This window comes from Grampus griseus, assembly GCF_964374135.1.
Source record: "Grampus griseus genome assembly, chromosome: 5".
Classification (NCBI taxonomy): Eukaryota; Metazoa; Chordata; class Mammalia; order Artiodactyla; family Delphinidae; genus Grampus; species Grampus griseus.
Genome location: NC_138998.1, coordinates 19,230,938 through 19,250,206, shown reverse-complemented (window position 1 = coordinate 19,250,206; position 19,269 = coordinate 19,230,938). Strand labels below are relative to the sequence as shown.

The 19,269-nt window shown below is 38.8% G+C and overlaps 1 protein-coding gene across 1 annotated transcript in view; it reads left to right on the top strand.

The window, feature by feature from the left end:
* The window catches only part of AGTR1 (angiotensin II receptor type 1), a 44,749-nt gene that overhangs the window by 13,861 nt on the left and 11,619 nt on the right, over nt 1–19,269 (top strand). The window contains exon 3 of the mRNA XM_082654792.1: nt 14,695–14,840. The gene's annotated coding sequence lies outside the window, so the exon portion shown is untranslated. The remainder of the gene's footprint in view (nt 1–14,694; nt 14,841–19,269) is intronic.

The window sequence follows — 19,269 nt, the reverse complement described above, 5'->3', positions numbered from 1 at the left end:
AATTTGACATCTTAAAATGAAGAGATCTATGTGTAATCTATTTTGTGATTTTTATCTTCTTAGGAGTATGTTTTGATATCTTTAACCTTCATATTTAATTTTTTTCTTTTATCAGTTTCTATGGTGTAAACATCCATCAATCCATATTGGTTGACACATATATATATATATGTGTATATATAGAGATATATATATAGATATATATATAGATATATATATCTCAAGAGAAAGTAATGCTGCAATCCTTCTCAGCAATTTATTCTAACAATTAAGAACCCTTGGGGCTTCCCTGGTGGCACAGTGGTTGAGAGTCCGCCTGCCGATGCAGGGGACACGGGTTCATGCCCCGGTCTGGGAAGATCCCACATGCCGCGGAGCGGCTGGGCCCGTGAGCCATGGCTGCTGAGCCTGCGCGTCCGGAGCCTGTGCCCCACAACGGGAGAGGCCACAACAGTGAGAGGCCCACATACCGCAAAAAAAAAAAAAAAAAAAAAGAACCCTTAAGCTAAATAGAATAATTCATTTCACAGGAAACTCTTATTCAATATGTATAATTAGTTTTAGTTAACTTTATTAATGAAATGCTGCAAATCAATTAGGTTTGCAATAATCAGCTCCCAAGGACCCAAGAGGGGCCGTTTCCCTCACAAGAGGGGAAGGTGATATACAATTTAGTTGGGAAGCAAATGTAATTAGATTTGTCAGTTGAATATTCCTGTCCTGATGTGGAATTAGGCACATACCCAAGCCTGAGTTTATAGTTGGAAAGAGGTAGAAAAAGCAGCATGACTTAGAAAATGTCTTCATGGTCCTACTGACCACAAACTAACAGCCAAAGTGGGCCTTTGAAACCACAGGTAGACATGTTTTCTTCTGACAGGGCTATGTTTACATTTGTTTTTCGAATCTGAATGTCTTTAAGTAGAAGAGCACAGGAACGCAACTATTTGTCACTCCTTAATGGCACTTCACGCATTTATCTAACTGCCTAAATCCTGATGGCATTTCAGTTTGCAACTATGGTGACCTAGAAGTTTATTATTGAACAGGGGTGGGGTAACCCTAAAGTTCCTTTCTTCTGACTCTAAAATAAGAAGATCAAAGAAATGTCATGACAGTAAAAAAAGTCTTCTGAATGAAAGTTATATTAAACACAAGGTATTCCTATTTAGGGCTGCAGTTTGCAACAGATTCTGCTGTTATTCACTCAATAAGTATTTTTATTGGACACCTACATGCCAGTCACTATTTTCAGCATTAAGGACAAAGTGTGAGCAAAGCAGACAAAAATCCCTACCCTCATAGGACTTACATTCTAGTGCATGTAGACAGAAAAACAAGTAAAGTATATATGTTGGATGGCATGAATAATGGAAATAGAATGTGGAGGCAGTGAGGGAGAAGGGTACAGTTTGTAAAGGGAGTTTAGGGAAAGCCTGCTTAGTAAGAAGGAAGGAACTATGTGGACATCTGGAGGAAGATGGCTGTATGGAGAGAGCAGAGCAAATGCAAAGGCCCTGAGGCAGCACTATACTGGCATATTCGAGGCACAGCAAATAGGCCAGTATCCAAAAAGCCAGTATTGAAGGGTATAAACTGACAGACTAGAGACATATTTAGAATGGATGCTAGAAGAGGGGAACAAATGAAATTTTTAAACTGAAATGGTTTAAATATTGAAAATGCTTTGAAATATAGTGAAATATTTTCACACAAGAGATTTTAAAAAGAAGTCAGGTCCATGATTCAATCCCCAATGACTGGTTCAGTAGCCATCATGGTCAGGGGCTACGTCTAGAACTCTAATCACTAAAAACCTGCATTTGATGTCAGTTCCTCCTGGACAACCAAGTGACTTGTTTGGCACCTTTGGTATACCCCCAAAACACTTTGCCTATCACTGACCTGTAATCCCATGTCTCTGGGCCTGAAAATAAAACTCCCTGTAACAGAGTTAGTGGTGCATGACATTGCCATTAGATTATTTTTAGTGAAAGCTTTGCCTCCTGACACAAATGCACTGATGAACTTAATAATTCCTGGGGCTACCACTGAATGCAAAATGACTTCATATACTGGTTATTCCATTTAAATTATTTTATCTTCAAGTCCAACAAAAAGAAAATTCTAAATAAAAAGATACATTTGGGATTGTACATGTGGCATCCATCCACATATAACTGAAATAAAATTATTTAATGGAAAATTTCAAATTCAGCCACCTCTAAATATGTAAGATAGTCTGAATGAGAAGGAACAATTCTGACTTTGTATTATTTTTTAGTGGTAGTGTTTTCTCATAATCCCATGCCTTTTTCCTGTCCTGCTATTCTTCAAGATTTCCTAATGAGAATTAGAGAACAGGCATATTTAACAATCTGTATTTGCAGGTTGTAAACAAGAAAATGAAGACTAATAGTTTCTCTCCTGCTAATTTGATTTTCGACAGCTCCTCTCCTACCAGCTTAGGCAAAGGACTTAGTTACTATTTCCAGCAGATGGGGCCAAGGAAAAGACAATCATCTGTGATGTCATGCTTCCCCCAAATAGGCCAGCTGCCTTTCAGGCCTCGGTTAGAGACTTCTAACCGAAGAAATGAGAAGTGATCATGAACAGAACGAGGAAAAAATGCAATTTCCTTTATTCTAGAAAAACAATACTCAGTGGCTGGTTCACAATGCTACAGTAAAACATTTTCATACATTTCTCCTACACACGTGGAGAGTTATAAGGTATGCACTTAGAAGTAGAAATGCTGATTTGATTTCCAAAGTGGTGGTGATAGAAGGAGGCTTCTGGAAACGGGGTTGTGCTGAGTTGACAGAAAAATAAAGGATTCAGTCCTTAACTGGTAATATGTGACTGGCTCTCTAAACTGAAATATAACCCCAAAAGAACTTCTTCTGGTACAATTCCAGGTCCCAGGGCTAGTTAATGGTACAAATAGTTATTTATATACAACTATACAGGAATGTATTTCCCAGGACCCCTCTTATCATTGACATCTCATAAAATCAGCCCTGCAAAAGATCTAGAACATTCTGAGAACATACAGCATGTAACTTTAAATGAGGAAATTTCCTTTTCTCATGCAAAAGCATGAAAGTTGGTTTGAATTGACATGGACTTCTGTCCAGGCCAGGGCCTGTGATTTCAGGAAGCATGTATCTCTTTTGAAACTCTAGTGTGTCCTTGGAAATGGCTGCGTAAAGGCCAAACTGCCAAAGTCTATTCCTTCTCCTCTGAGTAAAATCTTTTAGTTGTATGTCAGTAGCTGGTCTTTGTTCTCCTCAGTGCTTGTTGCAAAATACCACAATTTTCATTCTAAACCCCAATAGTATTAGGAAGACAAGTTGAGTTAAAATAATGCCTGTAATTTAATAAGTATTCTGTCCCTAATAAAAAGCTAGTTAGTCACAGCTTCGTTCAAATCCCTCTCCCCCAGATTTTTCTCCTGAAAGGAGATACTAGACAGCATTTTAGGGAAAACAAACTTTTGTCAATCGCTAAGGATAAGGTAATAAAAGGGTTGAAAATAGCATTTTAAGCATCATGTTTTTTCTTTAAATTCCCTGAGGTTGAACAGATTCTTAAACTTCATTTTTTTAACTGCGCTGAAAATAGTTTGTCTCTAGTTGACTCTTATTCAGGGCAATGTTATATCTTCTTAATCTAGTAGAGTCACAAATTTAAGTCATCAACCTGAGCAAGTAATTGAAATGGTACAATCTTCTCACTCAAAAAAAATAAAAAATAAAAAATCCAGGAGTGAATCATCCTTAAAACTCTCCCAACTTGCAGTCTAGTTTCATGGGTGAAAACTTTGGGAGACCAGTTTGGGAAGCAACCAGAGCCTGGTAGTTTCATACACTTGATCTTATCACCTTCTCACAACAACATTTAAAAGTAACTAGGATTAAAAAAATAAACTTGTTATTTAATATGGTAATAAAGTGTTTTTATGTGGAAAAATAAATAAATAAAATAAAGTATACCTCAGTAAACCTGAAAAAAAAAAGTAACTAAGACTATTGCCATTGTATTATATTGCTATTTTTTTAAATGCAGACACAAAGAGAATGTAATAGTTAACATCTATTAATTGGACACTTAGTTGGTCAGGCACTGGGTTAGTCACTTTATCTCCATTTTCTTAATTCACAAAAACAAAACAAAACAAAACTGCAAGCTAGGTTTTCTTATTGGCTTCATTTTTTTACAGACAGTGAGTCTAAGGGGCCCATCTTGCTAACCAATACCAGGGCAAGAACTGGAATTTTGGACTGACTCCAAAGCCCTAGTTCTCATTTCTCTCCCAGATGTCATCCATCAAATTCTTCAAAGCCTGAGATCTTCCTTTTTTTCAATTAACTGCTACACTAGCAGCACTTTTTTTACGTATATGTATACAAGCGAACACTGTGCTAATATTTAATTATAGGTTTATACTGATGTTGGATGCAAGTATAAGCTAGCATCATCTTGAATAATAGAAGAGTCAGGAGCTCTGAAAGTAATGTTCAGGATTGGGTAAAGCAGGTATTTTTCTGTCACATGTCAGTGAGAAAATTAATTCATATGCCACCAGCCATATGCAGAAATGCAACAGGAAATGACAAACTTAACTACTTTAAATAATCTGGTCTGCAATACAAATTATTGCACTGTGAATTTGTGTCCTTCTGCTGTAGAACTGATCAATTTGGATTATATAGGCAAGCGGTGTAAGACATTACTAAAATTATCCTTGAATCCTAGCTTTGAGATCTATATAAAACACTAGGCAGTTTGCCTGAGAACACATAGAAAACACTTTTTTAAAGGATTGGGATGGGTTAGCCTTTATATTAGCCTTAAATATTAGCCTTTGAAATGAACTCAGCTGATCTGCTAAATAACATTTGCAAATTGTTGTGTTTTAATAAAGTGACAGACTGAGAGAGAAGCCACACTAGACCTGCTTATGCTTCTGGAGGCGTTACAGACCAGGAACATTATGCAATAATGCCTTTTAAAAGAAGGGAGCCACTTAGCTTTACACCTTGCCTGGCAACAAATGTAGACACTTACTCCAAACTCGGGGGTAATTAGAATCTATGAAAATCCAGCATCTAAATCCCAAACCCCTGGTGCAATACATACTCAGTAAATTACCGTTTTTTTACCTCTAGTATTTTCAACAATTTCATTTAAGTATGTGAATATATGAGTGTGTGGTGTTTTAGGAGGCCTGCTCTATAATGCTATGGAAAGGTTTCATCACTATTAATCAGGTATGCAGTAAATGGGACACCTCATTTTTTCCATTTCTGGAAGGCTCAGAGCCTTTGCTGCTGCTGGCAGAAGGCAGACCCCAATGCACTATGCTAGTGAAAAATTCCCGGCAAACGTGGAACCCAGTGAAAATGTGGGAGACGCAACTTGCAGTCGCTACCACTGGCAATCATCGCCACTATTACAGCTTTAATCAGGCAAGCCCAGGCTCATGCATTGGTTTATAAAGTTGCAGCAAAGCCTTATAAATTAAGCCTGAAAGAACATTAAGTTTTAGTCTAATCTTGGATCAACAAGAAATTCTTATTTAAAAACCTTCATAAAAGTAGTCAGATTGGTGTTTTAAGAACTAAACCGAATCACACTGCTTTAACTTTTCTTTTGTTGCAATAGGAAAATAAATGCTTTAAGAATTAAAGTTAAAACACAGAGATCTTAAAATATGTTGGAGGAAAAACTACTTTACAGAAGATAAATTTGTTCCCTGGACTTGTAACTGGCTGTTGATTTCCGGGTTTCTGAGTGTGAAGGTGTACTGTCTCCTAGACAGAGCAGGGAAGACTTGGTACCCTTCTGAATGAAAGGGTGCCTATTAGCTTTTCTCCTTCATTTCCTAAAGTGTGATTTTTATTCCCTGGTGTTATGTTTTTAAAAGATTTTAAATCTTAAAACATAGAACTAGGTGTTGAAATTGAGAGCTGAAAGTCTCAAACAGTTGGGTATGATTTTTTTAAATAGGTAATACAGACCTCTAGTGGTTGAACAGTTTGAAAGCCTCTGCAAGAAGAGGAAATTGTGCATCAGGTGCTTGCATTTTTTTTTTTTTTTTTTTTGAATTTTTGCGGTACGCGGGCCTCGCCCGTTGCAGAGCACAGGCTCCGGATGCGCAGGCTCAGCAGCCATGGCTCACAGGCCCAGCCGCTCCGTGGCATGTGGGATCTTCCCGGACCGGGGCAAACCCGGTCCCCTGCATTGGCAGGCGGACTCTCAACCACTGCGCCACCAGGGAAGCCCAGGTGCTTGCATTTTAAAGAGGAAAAACTGTTGCTAGTTACAATTACAATGCAAAATTCACATAGTTCATACAAATCAAAAAAAGGTAATACTGTGCAACAAGGGAAGATGGAGCACTTCCCACCCTTTTAGGTGCTCTCAATTCTCCCAAGACAAGCAAGGACCCCTCCCATCAAAGTCCCAGCAAGAAGTCTGGATCTGTATTGGTTTTCCTCTGAAAGATTAATGTCCAATTCACTTGTTATATGAATGGAGCTGGCAGATATCTGCGTTATGTAAAAATAGATTTCATTTTCCTTGGCACACAGTTTTGCCTCCATGAGACTCTTCTTCCTCTAAACTCCAAGGGCTCCCCGTGAAAATGCAAGAGAATCTCACACAGCCACTGCTTGCCTGTCCTTTCCCAGGTTCTCTCCATGGGGACAGCCACACTCCACTGGACTGGGGCTCAGTGTCTGGGGTGTTTCTCCATCTCTATGAGGTGCAAACTATTGGATCCGTGCACAAGCTTCGGTGATTATTAAATGTCTCTCTAGACCAGCGCTTCTCAAACATGAATAGCTACACAAACTACCTGGAGAATCTTGTTGACATTCAGATTCTGACTCAGTAGGTGTGGAATGGGGACTGAGATGGCTTTACTAGAAAGCTCCCAGGTGATGCTGACACTGGCATCCAGGACCACAGCTGGGAGGAGCAAGGAGACGCTCTAACATCTCTAATTTTTTATTACACTGTGTTTCACTGATTTCTTCATCTTTCTCTTCTTTTTTACTTCAATGGCATCTCAAAATTTAATTTTTGACTTTATATAACTTTTAAAGTTCTCTTTCACTTGACTATGTACAAAAATCTCTGGGAACCTGTTATTCAAGTATTGTAAAGTTGACCTTACATTTTAAGAATGGATTCAGTGTCATCTGTTTAGTGTGGTGAGTTCATGGTGGTTGTGAGCACCTCTCTAGCACTTGAAGTAATTAGGCGTTTGTAACCACAATTAAATACCTGATTAGCCATACTGGGAGAGTGCCTGAGATCGGATTTGTGCATGCTGAAAAACTACTAAGGGCCCAAGGTGACATCCACATCGTAAAATCAGGCAGAATAAAAAGCACGAGCTGAAACCCTTAAGAGTCAACAGATCAGAGTAAAATATGGGAAAAACATTTCTCAGACAAAATTCATCATCCAAATAAGTTCCTATCATGGCATGTTATCAAGCTGAATTTTGAAATCCATAATTTTAGAACTTATGTCATGGGGTAGTCTTGAAAAGCCTCCTACAAACTTTTAACATCCAGTTTCAATCAAAAATAGTATATTACCAGGCTGTAGCATGGAGGGAGTACATAAATTATCATCATTGCCCTGCATGAACAGTAATTCACAGATCTGGCTCAGACACGACTTAGATGAAATAATTAACTATGTATAGTACTTAACAGTATAAAAGTAATTAATCTAGCCGCCTCATACTGGTTTGGCCTAAATAAACATGTAATAAAAAAAGCCATAGATTTTATTATTTTTTCACTTAACGTTACTACTTTAGTAAGTTGGAATTTTAATATGGCAGAAGAAAGATATCTTTCCCTTAAAAAAATAACACTTTCTTTTCAAATGTTAAAGTACTAACTATAAGCTGAATGAGTTCTGTTTATAATTGTGCACAGATGTTCTCAATTAATAGTATTATGCATTCTGCTTCACAGGAATTTGGCGAACATGATTATTTTAAATTATGGTGTAAATAAGAAAAAAAATCGATTTTTTTAACCACAAGTCACATAGACTCTGTTGAGGTACTACAGTTGTGTGGTGGTGTAGCTTTGGCAAAATGTTTCAGATAAACTGGTTTTTTGCCCCATGGATTCTGAGAGGAGACAAGTGGCCTTTGGCTTATAGACCCTTCATCAGCAGGTCCACAAGGTAAAGGGCAGGGTCATTAGTTGGTATGAGGGCAAAAAAATAAGGCAAGTATCCCTTCTGGGCAAGAGAAAAGAGCTCGGGTGATTTCTGCGAGGGAGAAAGAGGTGCACCCCATGCAGGTCTTGTTTTAAAGTCCACTCTCAACGTATGGCTGCTCCTTTGCCTAATTTTTTTTTTAATATTTATCTATTTATTTGGCTGCTCTGGGTCTTAGTTGCAGCACACGGGATCTTCATTGTGGCACATGGGATCTTTAGTTGCCGCATGTGAACTCTTAGCTGCAGCATGTGGGATCTAGTTCCCTGACCAGGGATAGAGCCCAGGTCCCCTGCATTGGGAGTGCAGAGTCTTAGCCACTGGACCACCAAGAAAGTCCCTCCTTTGCCTTATCTTATAGACTATAACATGTTCTATATGACCCCATTGCCTAATCATTATATTATTATCCCTATTTCATAAATAGACAAAGAAGAGGAGGAAGCTAAATAATTCTTCCAAAATTAAATAGCACATAAGATGTAGGTCAAACTCAAACCCAGAGACTTCTACTTCCAGGCAAGATGGAGTGAGAGAGATTTACTGTCTCGCCAAAAAAAACTACTAAAATATTATATATATATGAATATATATATGAATATATATGAATATATATGAATATATATATGAATATATATATATGAGAAACAATGATTTTCAAGACAGTGGACACCAGGCAACAAAGGACAGTAGTCTCTGAGGGATAGAAGACAAATGAAGTGAGCCCCACATCATTGCCTGGAGAAAGCTCCAAGCCAGGGCTCAGAAAGGATAATCCAGAAGGAGCTCCCAGGTGTCCCTGAGCTGTGGAGACGGAGCTGGGGTCCAGAGACGCAAGGAGCTAGAGATCACAGAGCAGAGTACCAGACACTAGAGAGCTTTACAAAGAAAGAGCGTGGAAATCTGAAAGGTCCTCCCTGTGTTTCAGTGCATGTGAGTAATCACCCAGAAGGATTAGAGGGCACACTCCACAGAGATTATCCAGAGCCAGAAAATAGTTGTTGTTCCCACGAGCCTGAGGGGTAAAACTCATAGTTCATGGGACATCAGGTAGCATATTCACAAGGGTTTTGCCTCAAGAATAGGAAAAAATTAGACTAAATGCTTCTCTGGTCCCACCTAACAAAGCTTAAAAGCCAGATCTGAAGGAATCCAACCGTTTGCAAGTAATGTAACTGCTTCCCAGAACAAAGCTGGAGAATTTACATGGGAATACAAAAACATCCAATATCCAACAAGGTGAAGTTCACAGTGCTTAGCATCCATTCAAAAATTACCAGGCATGCAAAGAAGCAGGAAAATAAAATCCATAAAAAGAAAAAAAATCAATTAATAGAAACAGACCTAGTAATGACACAGATGATAGAATTCCATATGTTCAAGAAGCTAGGGGAAGGTCTGAACATATTGAAGAGACATGGACAATATTCAAATGTCTGAAATAGAATTTCTGGAGCTGAAAACTCAAACCAAGACTTCAGACACTATGACCATGTTCCTTCCACTGCCCCCACCATATTCTTCCCTGGATCATGAGTTTGATCCCAGTGGCCTCATACTTACTACTTGCTTAATACTGAAATTCCCAGATGAATACTTCCTTTCAAGAGGGGTTTAGCAGATGAAGACAACAGACTTCCCAAAGGCGCTCCACATGGGCCCTTTCCCAACCCACTCTGACTCCCCCACCCCCGAGGCCCTTCTCTGGCTCGTGGAGCAGATGGCATCACTGTCCATGGACTGACACTCCTCTCTGGCATGGACTCCTCAGTAGAGTAGCTACTAGCAGTCCTCAACGTGGCACCTTCCGAATTATAAGCAAGTTTACATCATCAGACCACCATGTTCCATCTCGATTTTCCATCTCACATGAAAACTCTATAGTTTGAAACAGCATGAAATTTGTTCTCTTCACCCAAAATACAATTAAAATGGAAGTTAGTATTGATACTTTTGAAGCTCCCCATCCTTCCCATCCAAGGCACTATGTATAAAACCATGAACTGTGTTCTTCCAGCCAATGAGACAATTAACCAAAATGTACATGTTGTCCTTTTACAGAATTCAAAATATGCTCATGAGAATTAAACTATTTTTCCAACCAAGCTAAAAAAAAATCAATTTACTTGTCTAGGAAGTTTTATGAGGGCTAGAATTCCAAGAAATGTATATGCTAGCCAAATATTACTGTTCATCAGAAATGTTCCATATGCATCCAGTATTAATCCTGTGTAATGCCCTCAGTCAATGTACCCACTTAACAGCAGATATAGTCTCTCTATGTATTTTGTGTGTGTGTGTTCCTAAACCTGCAGTGAATGAATTTAGAAAAAAAGTATCAAAAACACAAACGTAGCCTTGCAACACAAATACGTAGATAATTTCATGCTTGGAACATCACAGTTCACTTTAGAAACACTTTACTTGACAACGAAGCTTTCAAGAATAAGTATTTTTCAGCACTTACTGAAAATGTTTTAAAATCTCACCTCATCACCAGTTATATAACCAGGGCCATGTGGTCATTGTGGCTCTATGAAATGGCATCAGACCCTTTCACTACTGATCGTCTTTTGGGCACTAGATGATACCTTTTGAATAGATGTTAAAATAATGTGCAAGAACCAAATATCACAGATTGTGTGCTGTATTCACCCGCGTGGAGACATCACTTTAGTGAAACGCAACAACAGCTCTAGAAAACATAACAGTATCTTTACCAAAATATAAAAAGGAAAGGTAAGTTGCTGGCAAGATCAAAGAAGCGGGGAGGTGCAGTACCAGCTGCCATTCTGAGACAGTTCTCAGACTCTGCACCAGGCTAGTCTCATGAGAGCAGGGGTGGGTAATACCTCATCACATCATATCTCTTTGTTTTCCCACTACCTGCTACTCCTTGGTCATGGATTATTGTTGAATGTGGAAATGGAATGGGGGATGTCTAACAACAGCACACTTCAAGTATTTAGTGTATTATAAAAACACTGGAATGGGGGTTTGCAGCATCTTGCTGGGGCTTGAAGTCTGTTTTCTATTTTTTTTTTTTTTTTTTTTTTGCGATACGCGGGCCTCTCATTGTTGTGGCCTCCCCCGTTGCGGAGCACAGGCTCCGGACGCGCAGGCTCAGCGGCCATGGCTCACGGGCCCAGCCGCTCGGACCGGGGCACAAACCCATGTCCCCTGCATCGGCAGGTGGACTCTCAACCACTGTGCCACCAGGGAAGCCCGAAGTCTGTTTTCTTAATTGTAAAATTAGGCCTGGATCCTGAGTTGTAAATTGGCAGCCCTTGGACCAAATTTGGTCTGCAAAAGAGTTCTGTTTACTTCCACGCAGTGTTGATTTTTTCTCATTTGCTTTAGTTGAAAATATTTCAAAATAGGATACTCCATGTAAAATTTGAAATTTCCAGCTTATCTTAAAAAATCAGCCTGTATCTTCCCCTGATCACGACTGGCACAATTAAGAATCCCCGTCCCCACCTCCTCTGAGAAAGGGGAAGTGTCCACCACCATGGTCCACCACCATACCCACTTCACCCATCTCTGTTGCTCCCAGCCCCTATTAGTATTTAAATATGTGAACCCTGAAGCATGTAATTTCTAGGGCCCATTCCAGCAGTAAAATGTTATGAATCTCTGACTCAAGTTGTCTCAATAAAAGCAAAAGACTGTAGAGAATAATATTTCAACTACATTCTAGGTTAAAACAGACTTTGCTTGGGTAGCCTGACAACCAAGACCCCATTTAGAATATCGTAATTGTGTATGTTTACAGGGACAAAGGGCATACATATAGTTTGTAGGTCACCCACCCGGCGGGTATGGAATTTGATCGTATCGCGAATGTGCCCCTCCTACAGTCTCGCTGTGGCTTCTTCTTTGTCTTTGGATGTAGCATATCTTTTTTGGTAGGTTCCAGTCTTTTTTGTCAATGGTTGTTCAGCAGTTTGTTGTGATCTTGGTGTTTTCGTGAGAAGAGGTGGGCTCAAGTTCTTCCTGTCCACCATCTTGTCTCTGCCTCCCCTGGTGTCTCTAAGGGCGTACATATATATTCCTGTATTTCTCTCAAGAAGAAAAGCAATAAATATGACCCCTAAATTTCCTTCTATAGCAGAAATTTCTGTGACTTCCTGATCTACACTGAGACAAAACTACACTCCAAACCTAAATCGAAAGTCCATAGTTACAGAATGACTTTTTCTGTAAAGAGAACATCTTAATTTGTTGATGTAACATGAAGCATGTTATTTATCTAGAGAATGGCTTTTAAGCGGATCGTTAGCATGCATATAACAATGCCTACTGAAACAGACTGATTCCTAGACATATTTTCTCTGTATCAGAACCTCTTCATATCCAAAATTATTAGCATACTATGTTATTCTCACAAAGTTCTAATGAACTGCACAAATCTGCCTGCTCTATTCTGAGTACAAAAATATTTAGCCTAATTTGTTTTTCCATTATTTTATATAGTAATAAAGTAAAATCAAAAATGTTATTACTAGGGGCTTCCCTGGTGGCGCAGTGGTTGGGAGTCCACCTGCGGATGCAAGGGACACGGGTTCGTGCCCCGGTCCGGGAAGATCCCACATGCCGCGGAGCGGCTGGACCCGTGAGCCATGGCCGCTGAGCCTGAGCGTCCGGAGCCTGTGCTCCACAACGGGAGAGGCCACAACAGTGAGAGGCCCGCGTACCGCAAAAAAAAAAAAAATGTTATTACCAGAAATAATACAGTGTTTTATAATTATTAGAAGTCATATTAAAAAACAACAATTACCACGTTAAGTCAGATAATTCAAGGAAGAGACATATGAATACTAGGGGGGCTCTTGGCAAAGATATTTTTTTCTCTCAATCCTACGCTTTGAAGGAAATTTTTGCCATTTAATTAGTATAAGTAAGCTTCATCAACCAAAGGTCTATAGTATGGTATTTTCCCCCCTCCAGCTTAAAGTACTCTTAAAATCATCTACACTTCAGGTGTTCATACTTTCACTTCTTTTAAAAATGGATCCTTCCTGGATCCTTTACATTGCTTTATGGGATTAACAACAAATTGTATCACCATACTGTATTGTATTGACAGAGCTCTAACATCATGCCAATCTGTTTCTTAGCCATGTGTAATAATGTGACAACTTATACATATATATAAATTTATGGGGTAATTCACTTAGTATTTGGTGGGGACATATGAATATATATTGAGAATATATAAAATGATAGTAAAAATAGATATTTATTGAGTGTTTAATATATGGCAATCTTTTTTCCCCCATGTTGTATTTAACCCTCATGTTAACAGCAAGTTTTTATCCTGTTTTAAAAGATGAGGACACTAAGGCTCAATGAGGATGAGTAAATTAGCCAGTTACAAGATTAGTCAGAGGTTGAGCCAGGATCTTACCTTTGTGACTGCAAAGCTTACGGTTTGTTTCCCATGATGCCTGCCAGCCACCACACTCTGCTAACGTTAATTAAAGTAATGTTCCCTTTTAAAATTCTAAGTACTGAATATATACCTCTTGATATATAGATCAGCTTTCCACTTCAGCCATATATTAAACTTGTTTTATGGTGTATAGTCTGTTCACACTGAATGAGTACAATAAATTATCTTTTGAGGAAATTATTTTAAACATAGAATCTTACAACATTCTTACAAGGGCGAGGTCGAGGCTTTATCATCTCATTCCCATTGGTCAGAGCAAGGTCCAATGAAGGTTTAATGATTTGCCTAAGGTCTCAATTTCTAGAATGGCAAAGAAAAAGCCACCAAGTCCTCCACCCCCCAGCTCCAGACTACTGTTTGTTCTCAGTCTTTTTTTTCCCTCTGTTAAACCCTGCAATCAACTGATTTCTACTCTTCAACTTCTTAAATTATGTTGCTTTTTTACTTACCACTATTGGTTTTATATATTAAGATTCAGAATCAGCATTTACCATATCTTTTAACTTCCTAATTCTGAGTGTTTCCATCTGATTGCTTATTTTTGAACCTTATGGGCTTTTTCTTTATTTCAGTTTTATCCCAATTATCCAGGAATGGCTGCCTGAGTCTTCTGAAAGCTCTGATGTTCTCAATGAGAAGACCTTCTGAATGACCTTGTTTGTCTCCCATGGAGTTGCATATCACAACTTCAAATGTCCCACTAAAATGTTACCCATTTGGCATCAGTATACAGAAAAGGCTGCATTCTGTGATAAGAAGTACAGCAGTGTTTTCCTAGTGAGAGAACAGAGTCCTCAATGGTTTCGGGGAAGTATAATTTCCTCAGATTTAGCTGGTATTTCAAACACAATGGTGCTTTTCTTCTAGAACTAGTCAGTAAGAAATTTGTAGGGAAAAATACCACAGGAACCAATAAACAATTAAAATTTTGGTCATAGAACTCTATTAATATTGGTCCTTTAGAAACCCTTTTTTTTTTTTTTCAGAAATGTTCTTCGGCTACAAAAACAACTACTCATTGCCCTTATGGATCAGTAAAGCAGTTGGGCAGAAGAGACAAGTAGCAGAGACTCAAACTAAGTAACTGAAACTCTTTGGTTGACAACTGGGAGAGATTATCATTTGTAACTAGGTATGTTTATCCCTCTCTAACTAGGTATGCTTATCCCTCTCTTACTTTTCTCTACTTGATTTAATTCTCATTAGAGCCTTGATGACAGGCTACATTCAATGTGTAGAGAAAAAAAGCCTAATGTGAATGCAAAGATGAATTTACATTCAAATATTGTACAGTCAGTTTAGACACTAATGACTCAGATTGACACAGCAGTTGCCTATGGCAGTGACGCCACCAGAGGGCAGGGTTTGACTTCCGGACCTGGTGGCTGCCTTCCTCCAGAGGCAACCTTGGAGTTACTATAAGAGCCATCAAATCCTTAGAAGCCCTTATAATGAATCTAAGCTCAAATTCTCTCTTCCATTGTTCTTGTACAGAATCCTAGAATTCTGGAAAATACTTAGAGAGGATAATTTCTAGAATGATCTGACACAACAGATATTTAGTCAACTCACAATATTAGAGCCCCTACTAAGTATTCAGCATGACCTTGAACATTTAAAGGCTACCTGACAGAATTTTATCTTTTGAGGGATCTATAGTTTCCCTGGGAAGATATGAATATAATACCACCAATAAAACAGACTGTATAGTTAACTTATTCCACGAAAGATAAGAACTACAGGTCATCAAGAATTGAAAGGGGAAAAAACAAAGTCCAGACCAGAAAGATTTCTCAACATCAGTACCACTGACATCTTAGACTAGATAATTCTTTGCTGCAGGTGTCTATCCTGTGCCTTGTAAGATGATTAGCAGTATCTTTGGTCTCTACCCACTAGATGCTAGTAACACTCCCTCCTCCCTTTCCCCCATTATCGGAACCAAAAATGTCTCCAGACATTGCAAAATGTCCTGGAGGGCAAAATTACCTGATAGAGAAGCACTTAACCAGAGTATATAGAGATGACCTTACAAAAAAAAAAAAAAAAAAAGAACTGAACCTCGAAACTTTAGAATGTCAGAAATGTAAGGACCTGCTCTCTAAGCCTCAGTTTCCTCATCTGAAGAGTGGGAATAATGGTGTCTTCCCTCATAGGTCTTGTATTAGTTTGCTAGGACTGCCATAACAAAATAACAATAGAAATTTATTTTCTCCCTGTTCTGGAGGCTAGAAGTTCAAGATCAAGTTGCCAGCAGGGTTAGTGTCTGGTGAGACCTTTCTTTTTCACTCGAAGACAGCCACCTTCTCACTGTCTTCACATGTTTTTTTCCTCTGTGCAAGCACATTCCTGGTGTGTCTTCCTTTAATAAGGACACCAATCTTACTGGATTAGGGCCCCAACCCTGTGACCTCATTTAACCTTAATTACCTCTTTAAAGGCCCTATCTCCAAATATAGTCACATTGAGGATTTAGGCTTCAATGTATGAATTTGAGGTTGGGGGGACACAATTCAGTTCATAACAGGGCTCTTACAGAGATGAAAGCAATTAGCACAATACTTGGCATATAGTAAGCATTCAATTAATCATAAATGTTCCTATTGTTAATATTGAGCCACTATTATTATAAGTCCCCCATGTGAATCAGATACCAGCTGAAGCACAGAAGAGTATAAAACAATAAGTTTATTTGAACACTTGTGTGTAACTTTGTGCTGAAGTTATGCAGCTAAAAAGTTTAAATTGACATTTTCCCCATTGACGTAGCTAATTATTTCAAAGATGTTCTGGCTTCCTTTATGCGAAGGTCAAAGGGCAGTAGATCCTGCATCCCCAGCATCTGATGAGTAGTAAATGACCCAGAAATAAGCTTTTAAGTGCTTTGGGGAATTTTTTTGTGTAAAGAAATTCTGTGTAAATATTTCTTGGGAGTGAGGGTGATTAAGTTCACCCTTTTAATTTGATTTATGTTTCACCTATCTCACAGGAGATAAGAACAAAAATAAACTAGGGAGGAAAAGAAATAAACAGTTTTGAACAGTTGTGGTCTTTAGTTGGAACGAAAAAACCGTGGAGATTTTGAAATTGCAAAGGAACATGGGACTTCTTCTGCCAAAAAACTTGTTTATAAAAACTAGAGAGTGTTAGATATTTCTACCACACTGGCTTATCATTTGAAATTTCTGCTGGCTCAAGTGAAAGTGTGCTGTCCGATATCCTACTGTGGGATTTCCTCCTTAACCACAGTTGCTTTCCGATCAGAGGCTTGTGCCTTTGAGGACCAGAACGCAGTCGGCTTAGCCAGCCAGAAGAACAAGAGGAGAGGTTTCATATCTCATGAAAAAAAGGAAGCACTAACAGGGGAAAAATGGAGGCAACGCTGACAGTTGCTGAGTTGAACAGTTTTATTGTTGGTAATAAAAGCAGAAATTGCTTGCTGAAAGTGAAGGTGACAAAAGACAGAAATTGCTATGGCAAAGTTAAAAACAAGAGGAGATGGTGGTCTTGGTGTGGTACAGAATGTTTGAAAACATTCACCTTGTCCTTAAAGGGCTGCTGCTGTATGAGTAATGTGCCACTTCACTGCATAACCTTGTATGCAAAAAAGCTATATTTCCCCTGTACAAACCAAGGGATGCATTTATTCTACGTTTAGAGGAGAAACAAACAATCGAAGGCAAAGAGGTGCATTATCTTATGCAGCTCTCTTGGAAACAGTTCATTTTTTTGTCCTCCTCAGACTGCACACAAATACTGGGAATATATTTTAATTTCAAATCTGATAGGTGACATCTGGTAACTCATTTATTGCTAATGAAGTTTTCACAGGAAGCAGCAGTCACCGGTATCTCATCGTATTTTTCAGTTGGCAAAGTGTTGTTTACCTTTTATTGGCCCAGCATCCGTGCCTCTTATCACAGGGTGATTAATTAGAGAACACAAGTAGCCCCACATAGAAATGAATGGAGAGGTAAATAATGGGAGATAGAATGGTCTAAACTTTTTTTTATTAAAATCAGTGGTGTAGTATCACTGTAATTTATATTTTAAAATTATATAGGTATTCAAGAACATGATTAGAGCTGGAAAAACTGGTCAAGAAGCTCACTAGCAGTGCCTTCAAGCCCCTCTCTGAGCCTTTCCACCCCTTTCTGGTCCTTTAGCTTCTTCTCCTTCCAGAATCACATGCAGTTTTCCAATCCTTCTTATCCATATTTGCTTGCAAGGGAAAAATTGGTCATTTATACCACAGTGGATTTTAATAACACTAACAAAAGTCTTAAAGCTACAGGATCTCATAGCATCTCCACATACATGATCTCATTTGATGTTCACAATGGTATTGTGAGCCAGACTGGACAGATAATTTTTCACTTCATCATTATCATGAACTTCATTATCGTTATTTTCCAGATGAATAAGATGAGTCGTAGGTTTGGTGAAAAGCTAAAAACTTCATAGCTCGTAAGAGGTAAATCGTGTACTTGATTCAGGTCTTTGGTTCCCAGCACCACGCTCTTCCACGGCCTTAACTCTGGCTCTCACCTGAGTCAGCATGTCTTCTCCTGCAGGTAGATCTTGGTTCTAATGGGGGTATAGATGTGGGTATCGTCCACCCCACCCCAGTTAAAGAAATTCCAGACATCTAGGAGTAGGTGCAAGGGTTATTTGACTAGATGACTCCTGTTCAGCTCCCCTTAGCTACTCCAATCCTGAAATACAGAGTTCAATGTGTAATTCTCAAGCTGCATTTAGGAATTTGTCCTATTTCTTCAGGTTTTAATGCCTCAAAGGGGCCAAATGAAAACATTTCATCTGATGGCACTTTTGTCGTTTGTTGTATTTGGTTTTGCCTATGAGTCATGACAGGCACAGAGCACATAAGCAAGGGTTACAGATGAAGATGCCAGTAGGGCAGTGGTTTTTAAATGTTAGCATGCATCAGAATCACCTGGAGGGCTCATTAAAATTTTGTGGGACCTCACCCACAGGGTTTCTAATTCAGTAGGTCTGCGGTGAGGCCTAAGATTTGCATTCCCAAGGGATTCCCAGGTGATGGTGACGCCGCTGTTCCAGGGACCACGTTTTCAGGACCATTGCTAGAAGGGCTAGGTAGGTGACTTACATGAGGGAAGCACATGTGCTGTGCTGTCCAGTTCAGTGGCCTGCCCCAAGTGGTGACTGAGCACTCGAAGTGTGGCTAGTTTCAACTAAGATGTGCTGGAAACAAACTATACTCTGGCTTTTGAAGACTTGGTACAAAAAAAAAAGTAAAATATCTCAATAATTGTTATATTGATTACATGTTGAAATGACAATATTTTGGGTATATTGGGTTAAATAAAATATATTACCAAAATTAATGTCACCTGTTCCTTTTTATTTTTTAATGTGGCTACTAGAAAATGTTTAATTACATATGTGGCTCACATTGTATTTCTTTTGAACAGCACTGACCTAAAGAATCAGAAAAGAGAGAATGGTGGGAATTAGTGAACCACAGAGTATTCAAATCCCAAAAGCTATAAGCACTTTGGGGGCCAAAGAAAATATATCTG